This window comes from Megascapheus bottae, chromosome 16 (assembly GCF_031878675.1).
Source record: "Megascapheus bottae isolate mThoBot1 chromosome 16, mThoBot2.hap1, whole genome shotgun sequence".
Lineage (NCBI taxonomy): Eukaryota > Metazoa > Chordata > Mammalia > Rodentia > Geomyidae > Megascapheus > Megascapheus bottae.
The window spans coordinates 49,662,241-49,670,953 of record NC_143524.1 but is presented as its reverse complement, the minus strand read 5'-3'; the positions used below and the strand labels follow the sequence as shown (position 1 = coordinate 49,670,953).

Sequence of the window (8,713 nt, the reverse complement as noted above, 5' to 3'; positions counted from 1 at the left end):
CAGGCTTAATTAAAAATAATCTTTAACGTTAAAATACAGTTTATTACACTGGTGCAATATATATATATATATATGTATCATAGTTGGTAGAACCCAAAATTTAATTCATCTAACACTGTTTTATTTATCAGAGAGAAAATAAATGCACTTTCAAATACTACCTACATTTGTGCTATATATAATAAGAGACTCAGTAAAGACCTTATCCCTGTTCTCCAGTTTGGGGGTGATATTCATAGCCACAGGCACTTTTCCCAAGTGCTGCCATTCAGGGTCTTGAGAAGAGAAGATTAATGGGTAAAGCTCTTATTAAAGAAACTAAAATGTCAGGAGAGTCAGAGATGGGAAAGGAGGATAGAGACAGAGATTGAGAAAAAAAATTAAGAAATGTCATTGCTGACTTTGGGAATAGAAACAGTGACCTAGAGCCACAGCTTGTAAGCTGTCCAGAGATGAAGTAGGGAAGAAAATTCTCCTCCAGCCACCAAGGGGAACACTGCCATTGCCTCCACTCAAGCTCCAGGGGTTCATTTCAAACTTTTGGCCTTCAGGAAACTAAAATATTATTTTTTTTAGTTTTTAGCCATTAAGTTTGTGGCAATCTATGACTGAAATAATGGCAGACTCAAACAGGATGTGATATGGTTTGCCTAAAATGTCTCTCCAAGAAAACAAAAAAGAAAATGAAGCAAGGCAAGAAATAAGGAAATTTACATCCAGATTAAAATACATCTGATATGGTAGATGAAACAATGACTTTTGGTCATTTTGAAAGATTATCTTTTTTGAAAACGAACCCTGAGTCTGCAAACTCTTTCCTCCCTATTTTTTGGTTCCTAATGGAACACGAATATATTTAGGCTCTGAACTCTGGAACTCCCATCAACTAATTTACCAAGGAATTAAAACAGTCACAGGAAGCAAGACGCTTGGAGATTGATATATTTGGCTAGATAATATCACTGCCAGCTTTTCTGGGTTTCACTGTGTCCTAGGCTTGGGGATCCTGGATGGCTGGATACAGCTTCAGGGGACTTGGCCTGAGATGAGGCCCCAGAATCAGGAAAGGCAAATGATTTCCCCAAACTTCATTGTAATTCAGTGTCGGAAACCAGATCCTTTCTACATGGCAAATAAAAATAAATGTCAGGAGGATATAAATGGCATGATACTGGCATGGTGACCTCAGGGCCAGGGGCACACTTTGGATCCCTGGTTGCTGGTCTTTGGCAAGGAGGCCGTGATTGGCTCTCTGTTGCCTTCTTCACCTTCATACTGGAACAGGGCAAACTCATGGCTTCAGATGACCTTTGGCAGGATGAAACCAGGGTTCTCCATCTGCAACTTCTTCTACCCAGCAAGCAGATGTAATATCCATATGGGACAGCCTAAAATTATTTGAGTGGAAATAAAAAATAATGTCAAACATTAAAATTGTATAAATGGCTTATGAAAACCAATTCTCCCTGCTGTGGAACACTGCCCTTCCCGTACCTGTGTCCGTAGCTGAACACCTTCCTAGCCTAAGTCAGGCTTCAAAAAGGCTTCCCTAACCCAAGGGATCTGTAAAGTGGGTCAGAGGAAACACAGCCCAATGTTTTCAAGGGTTTGCTTTCCACCTAGATCCCCACAGGAGAAAGGCAAGGAAAGAACAAAACCTGACTTTGTGAAAGCCTGTCCATAAAACATCTCATTTTCAGGTTTGGAATAAACATTACACAGAAGTTCAAAAGTGTTTCTCTCACACTCAAGGAAGCTTAGGAACTCTTAGACGTGTGAAAAGTTCAAGCTTATCAGAGAACATTACTGACAATTACTGAAAAAAAAAAGATTTTTTTCCCCTAGAAATTAAAACAAAATGGTTTCTGTTCCCCACACTGTCTTCTCAACTGACAATCACTGGTGACAGTTACCAATGTCAAAAAATATTTTCTCGCCAGAAATTGGTAAAGAGAGTCTGTCAGTTTCTCTTTGTACTCTATTTACAGTTATGAGAGAAAAATGATTTATGATTACTATAATTACAGCTCTCCAAAGGAGAGCTCCACTAATTACATAATTTTTAGCCATTTTTCTTTTTTTTACCAGCACTTAGTTAATCTAAATTGAAATATATTTCACAATTTTATCTTCAGTTGCTTTGGAAACCTCCCTGTGGAGTGGTCTAGCTCTAGTCTATTCATGAAGAGTCAAAAGGCTTATGGGTTGGAGGAATCACAACTGTGAGAGGAAGATTCCTTCAAAGATAAGACTTGCAGAGATGGTGAGTGAGTCTGTAGGAAATGGGTTCGAAACAAAATAATTTTAATCTGTTAGTTACATCATAATAACAAGGAACTCCAGGAGTCTGACTGGGATGCTTTAGCTAAGTTACTGTAATATGCAACCTGCCTTTTCATTGGTAATTGTTATACCAAATTTACAGTTCTACCTTTCTCTATTGTCATTCAGTGTGCAGTTTTTTTATGGCTCCAGTTTACTGCTGCATCTTTTCATCTATTTTTTGGGGGGGGGCATGGGGCTTGAACTCTGGGCTTGGGTACTGTCCCTATGCTCTTCAGATCAAGGCTACTGCTCTACACCTTGAGCCACAGCCCCATTTCCCATTTTCCAGTGATCAATAGGAGATATAAGTCTCATCCTTTAGTGCCAAGGCTGGATTTGAACTTCAGTCCTTAGATCTCAGCCTCCTGAGTAGCTAGGATTACAGGCATGAGCCACCCTGCCTGACAGTGCTGCATCTTTAGCTTCAAAATTTCAAAGCAGCCAAATTTAACATTCTCTTGTAAAGTAAGGCTTATGTGGTTGACTTTAAGAAGAACTTGCTTAGGACAAGACAGAAGTGGTGTAAGCCTGTCATCCTAGCTACTTAGGAGGCTTATATCTGAGAATAATAATTGAAAGCTAAACTGGTAGAGTAACAGCCTTAAGAAAACCAAGAGGCAGGAGAGTTCACTGGTCCTGAGTTCAAGACCCAGTATACTCTATCAGTGTCTCTGTCTCTCTCTCATATACTCTCTCTCTCTCACACACTTTCAATATTTATTTGAAAGCCTAACCTTTATAAAGATAGTTATGGCTAAGCTGCATCCTAACAGTTGCATGGAGAGATTTAAATTTTTCAGTGTAATAAATAATATTTTATGAGGAAACACAAGTCCACTGTCTCATACTCTCTTTCTCTTATAAACACAGACACACACACAACGCACAAACACACACACACACACACACACACACACACACATTGAATCCATGTTTTCAAAATTATGTACTTAGCATCTGAATACTCTTATATTGTTAGCAAACAATTGAGTATCATCCTTGTCTTCATTTTGCAATTTTCTAACTAGGGAGTGGATGTTATTAATTTTCTTTACAAATTTAAGGAAACTGAGGCTCAAATAAATGAATGAGGGTCTGGGAGTTTGGCCTAGAGACAGAGTGCTTCCCTAGCATGCATGAAGACCTAGGCTTGATTCCTCAGTACTATATACAGAGAAAAAGCCAGAAGTGGTGTTGTGGCTCAAGTGGTAGAGCTCTAGCCTTGAGAAAGCCCCAGGACAGTGCTAAGGCCCTGAGTTCAAGACCAAGGGATGGTAAAAATTTTTAAATGAACTTCCTTTGGGCCAAGCAACTACTAAGTAGAGAAGCATTTCAACTCAAATTTCTGGCTTTGATATATCCAAATACCTTGGATTATTCCTTCTCAAATTCAATGTTAGTTACTATTTTTCTCCATTTATAATTTGCAAACTCTGATAAAGAGAGATGAAATTGAATACCAGAGGACATCAGGAACTCCACTTAGATCCTTCATTTTTCAGTAAGTGATAGGAGTTGACCCGAAGGTAACATTCAAGGTATACTTCTTGCTTCAATTTTTGCTATCTATGTAAAATTTCCCAAGGTGTTTAACACCACTCACAGACCAAAGTCAGTTTCTCAAATTTTGTGAAGCATTAAAAGGAAGAATGTGAAGTGAGAGACAGCATTTGTATTTTTGCAATTGAATTGTTTTGTCTACTCAAAAGAAGAAAAATACAGAGAAATGGGTCTAACTATATAGCTAACTGTTGACAAATCAAACAATGGTAACAACCCACAAGAGACTGTAAATTCATGTTGTGTAAATTACCATGTCACCTTGACTGTTTCATTTGGGAATAACAAAATTACATGTACATGAGTATATTCATCCTTAAGTATTGAAAATATTAAGCTTATACAATAGTGCATGCTAACAAACTAAGAAAAATCAGAAAATCTACCTTCCTCACTTTGTGAAAATATATTTGTCTGTTTTTACTTGCTCAGGGCTTAAGACCATGATGGTTCCAGCAAATGAAATGGGTGAAATGTGGATGAAACTTCCATTTGAAATTGTGTAGTAGTAACTGGAGCAGGGAGAATTTCATGTTATCTATCACTATAAAAGTGAAAGCTTATGGTTTTATAAGAAAATAATAAAACAATTTATTTAGACCAATTTCCATTGCACAAATATGTTTTGGCCCTTTGTGTTGGAAAAGGGTAAGAGGACATTTGGCATATATAAAAAAATAATGAAATTACTGGGGATGAATTCTAAAACTTCTAGAAAAAATATATATGCAATTGTGTGTGTGTGTGTGTATGTGTGTGTGTGTGTGAGAGAGAGAGAGGGGGGGGGAGAGTTAACAGAGATATTTAAAATGAAAAGTTTGGGAAAGGAGGAATCTATTCCAATTCCACATAAACTGAATTTCAGAAATAGGTAAAACTGAAATCTAAGCATTAATAAGGTGCTCTAGAGAAAGAGATGAAGAGGAAAAGAAGAAAAATAAGGAAGTGAAAACTATACTATTCATTGTAAAACCACTCCCAATCTAACAGAGATAGCAACAATAATTATCTTCACGCTAATTCACAATTTTTCGGCCTTCCAAAATGATTTCCCTCTTTGTCATTCCATGTTGCCCTTCAACAACCCTTAGTAATAGAATGCTGTATATCAGGTAATTCTGTTTACAAAGAAGAAAGGGATGGGGAATTTGACACTCATGGCTCACACCTGTAAACCTACCCACACAGGAGGCTGAGATCTGAGGATTAAGGTTCAAAGCCAGTGTGTTCAGGAATGCCCATGAAACTGTATCTCCTATTAATCAAAACACAGCTAGAAATAGAGGCAGGATTAAAATAGAGTGGAGCTTGAGGCCCTGACTTCAAGCCTCTGTAATGTTGCCTTCTCCTCACCTCCCCACCCAAAAAAATGTATTAGAGAACTCATAGTGTAGAAAGTGAATTGTTGGGATGCATCAAGGATATAAACAATCTCTTCACAATCTAAAGATCATAAACTGGCATAAGTGAAACAAACACATCTGGAGTATTTATGCACTCAGAACTTTTCCCTGGCTGTATGGGTCAAATTATCTCATCCTTCATCCATCTCTCATCAAGGATGATCTTCAGAGAAACACAGATGCAATTGAGTCAGTGTGCCAATCATTTTTTTTGACTGATGAAACTAATCAAGGAATATTTGAGGACACACTGAAAACTGAATGAAAAAACAGAAAAATGTGGCTATCGACTCTATGCACACTGTCAGAGTGATAACTTCATAGCATATGCATTACATCTTAAAATGAAAAGAAGCTATATTAGGAAGTGAGTTGAGGACACATGAGATGGATTGTGTTCTCCCAAATTTCAGGTCTACCAGCCCCCACATAATGGTTCCTTATGTGGAAATTATTTGAGGATGAGTCTTGAATCTATTGACTGATGTCTTTATAAGAAGACACATGGAGACCTATTTAAAGAGCAAAATTATGTATAGGTAGAGCCAGAGATGGGAGAACCAGCCAAAAATATGGAATTAGAAAGGGAAGATCCTCCCCCAAAGTCTTGAGAGTCTGACATTTTAATTTCAGGAACTATAGGAGAATGAAATCCTATTTTGCAAGTCATTCAGCTAGTGATACTTCATGAGGACAATCTAGGAAACTAACACAAATGGAAACTTAGAAAGGAGAAAAGGATTCCAAATTAAAATGTAAGATGCTCTGGAGAAAGGGTTAAATGCATAGAGGACCTCAACAAAGAAGTTAGAAGAAGGAGGGATGTGGAAAGAAGAGATGAGTGAGTGTTTGGTAAGGAAGGTTGCCAAAGAAAGAAATCACATTTATCAGGTGATTCTAACACTCTGAGCTGTGTAACTGTCAGTTTCTATTTGTTTTCTTTCTTAATTCTCACCACAATCTGGTGTTATAAAAATTTGACACCATTTCCTAAATTGAGGCTTAGAGAGCCTAGGTAGATATCTGGCTCAAAGTCACAAACAAAGAAAATGACAAAATAATCAAATACGTGCCTCCTGATCCTTGATTTGTGTCCTTTCTTCTTAAAGTTGAAATTAAGTAACCTAAATATACAGTAATGTTTTCTTTTCTCTTTAGAATTCTAAATCTGGCCAGGATATAGTCCTAAGGGAACTCACATGAGTAATTCTCTCTGGGCAGAGAGGTGAAAATTTGACGTCTTAATGGTTTTTTTTTTCCCCAAGTCTAATTACTTTCACTCTGAATAAGACTTTTGCTAAATGCAAGTTCATTATCATTTTATTCTAAGTTAGTAGGAAAACAAGATTGATTGACATTTTGGAAGTATTCAACATTTATATGCAAGAATTTTAAGACATTAAACACATTCATAAAATCTTAAGATAGCTTGTGCTGCTTTTACAGTGAAAAACTCTGAACAAAAATGGATGTTTTCTAAAATTTCATTCTCCTGTCCTTGCAAGGCTGATATGCTCAGGTCTGGGGAAGAAAGGGGCAATCTTCCTGGAAGACTTTTCCCCCTACCCCAAACAAGGAAGGAAATGTGGTTACTGTCCTATTTAAATTCTCCTATGTTCACAGATAAATTCTGTTCATCCTCTTTGCCTTCTCAATGTACAAATTCTGCCCTCAACTTGCAATAGTGAATGAGACTACTAGAAATAGCGATGATGATGATCACTTTAAACTATTTCCATGTCTTTTGTTTCACCTGGTTCACAGCACAGCAGGAAACATTCATGTTTCAGGAAGAGCATCCCACAATGAATGTGACTCACACATTAGAATTGAATTCACAACTTTAGAATGTTATTTATATATTTAAACATTTCCCCCTAATTGGCCTTCCTACGTTTCAGGTTTACCTTGTTTATTTTCAGGCAAAGCAAATTAATCAGAAAGCCTGAGACAGGCAAGCCTACCATCCTAGTTACTCAGAAGTCTGAGGTCTACAGGACTGAAATTTAAAACAGAAAAGTCCACAAGACTCAGTGTCTAATAAAGCAGTAAAAAGATCAGGCTTCAGGAATGGCTCAAGTAGTACAATATCAACTGAATAAACACATTGAATACATGAGGCCCTCAGCTGCAGTATTGAAAAAAACTGTATTTCTCCCCTTTCTTTTTTTAATTTTTTAATTTTTTTTTTGCCAGTCCTGGGCTTGGGCTCAGGGCTTGAGCACTGACCTTGGACTTTCTCAAGGCTAGCACTCTACCACTTGAGCCTCAGCACCACTTCTGGCTTTTTGCTATGTATGTGGGGTACTGAGGAATCAAACCTGGGTCTTCATGCATGCTAGGCAAGCACTCTACCACTAGGCCAAACTCCCGGCCCTCACCTTTCTTTTTTTATCCCATAGATTTATTCTAAGTATATGGAGCTCCATGGTAAGGAAACAGATACAAGAAAAATAATTTCCTATCACACTTACCATGCTAAAACCTCTCCTTGGTTCATTTGTTACAATGATAGTTGTAAAATATATCTTATTAGTTTAGTTGAAATCTAACTCTCCTAACCAATATTGTTGCTCCCTAAATAATCTTTTAATTTTTCTCTTCTTAGAACTTTGTTAAGACAATGAAGTGATTAATTGTAACTAACATCCTCTTTCACTTCTTCTCTTCACATTAAAAGCAATATTTAAAGTTATTTAAGTATACTTTGCATGTGCTTGGTCTAATTCAGCTTCGGAGTCCTACTCACTTGTACCTGTAACAGGTGTTAGTGGGATATTTTCTAGGCTGACTCAGTTGTGCTTCTCAGACCCAAAAATTAAGCCAAGATTCTGGGAACCATTTCTTTCATTTACCTTCTAACATCAATGATTAAGTCTTATTTTTTCTCTTAACCGAATCAAAGACATATGTATCAATCTATCCATCAACTCTCAACCCAACTCTATTCAAATCAAGTCTCATGTGGATCACGGAACCTTATCGCTAGAGCCCTGTTTGGCATCCATCTCCATAACGATCAAGGAATACAGAAAGCTTAATACACTTACATCACTCAGGTGACTTAACTGGTCAATGGCCTCCATTAATTCTCAGGATGAAAGTTTATACTTCTGCTCATGATGTACAGGTCCCAACATGACCTAACTTTTGTCCTGCCTCCCTCTTCTCTTTCCTCCATGTCTGTCACTTTTCCTTTCTTTGTGTCATAATTAATACTTTTGCCATAATTCTCTAAACAATAATGAACTACTTTAGTTCAAAGAAGACCTCAGAATCTGAGATCCATAATCTGTGAGTTCAGTGTCCACTACTTCAGCAAAGAGCACATTTCCTACTTCTAGCATTCGCCCAGTTCCAATCTTAACTGTATCTCAGGCCACATCATAACATCTTGGCTAAATGTCTTCCTTCACCAGTTATAT

General features: G+C 37.3%; 1 long non-coding RNA gene across 1 annotated transcript; it reads right to left on the bottom strand.

Annotated features, from left to right (window-relative positions):
- Window positions 1-924: 924 nt before the first annotated feature.
- Window positions 925-8,278, bottom strand: LOC150053554 (uncharacterized). The gene is made up of 2 exons (XR_016538160.1): window positions 8,144-8,278; window positions 925-1,388 (listed from the first exon to the last, which is right to left on the bottom strand). It is a non-coding gene; the product is annotated as an uncharacterized LOC150053554 (long non-coding RNA).
- Between the last annotated feature and the right edge of the window lie 435 nt (window positions 8,279-8,713).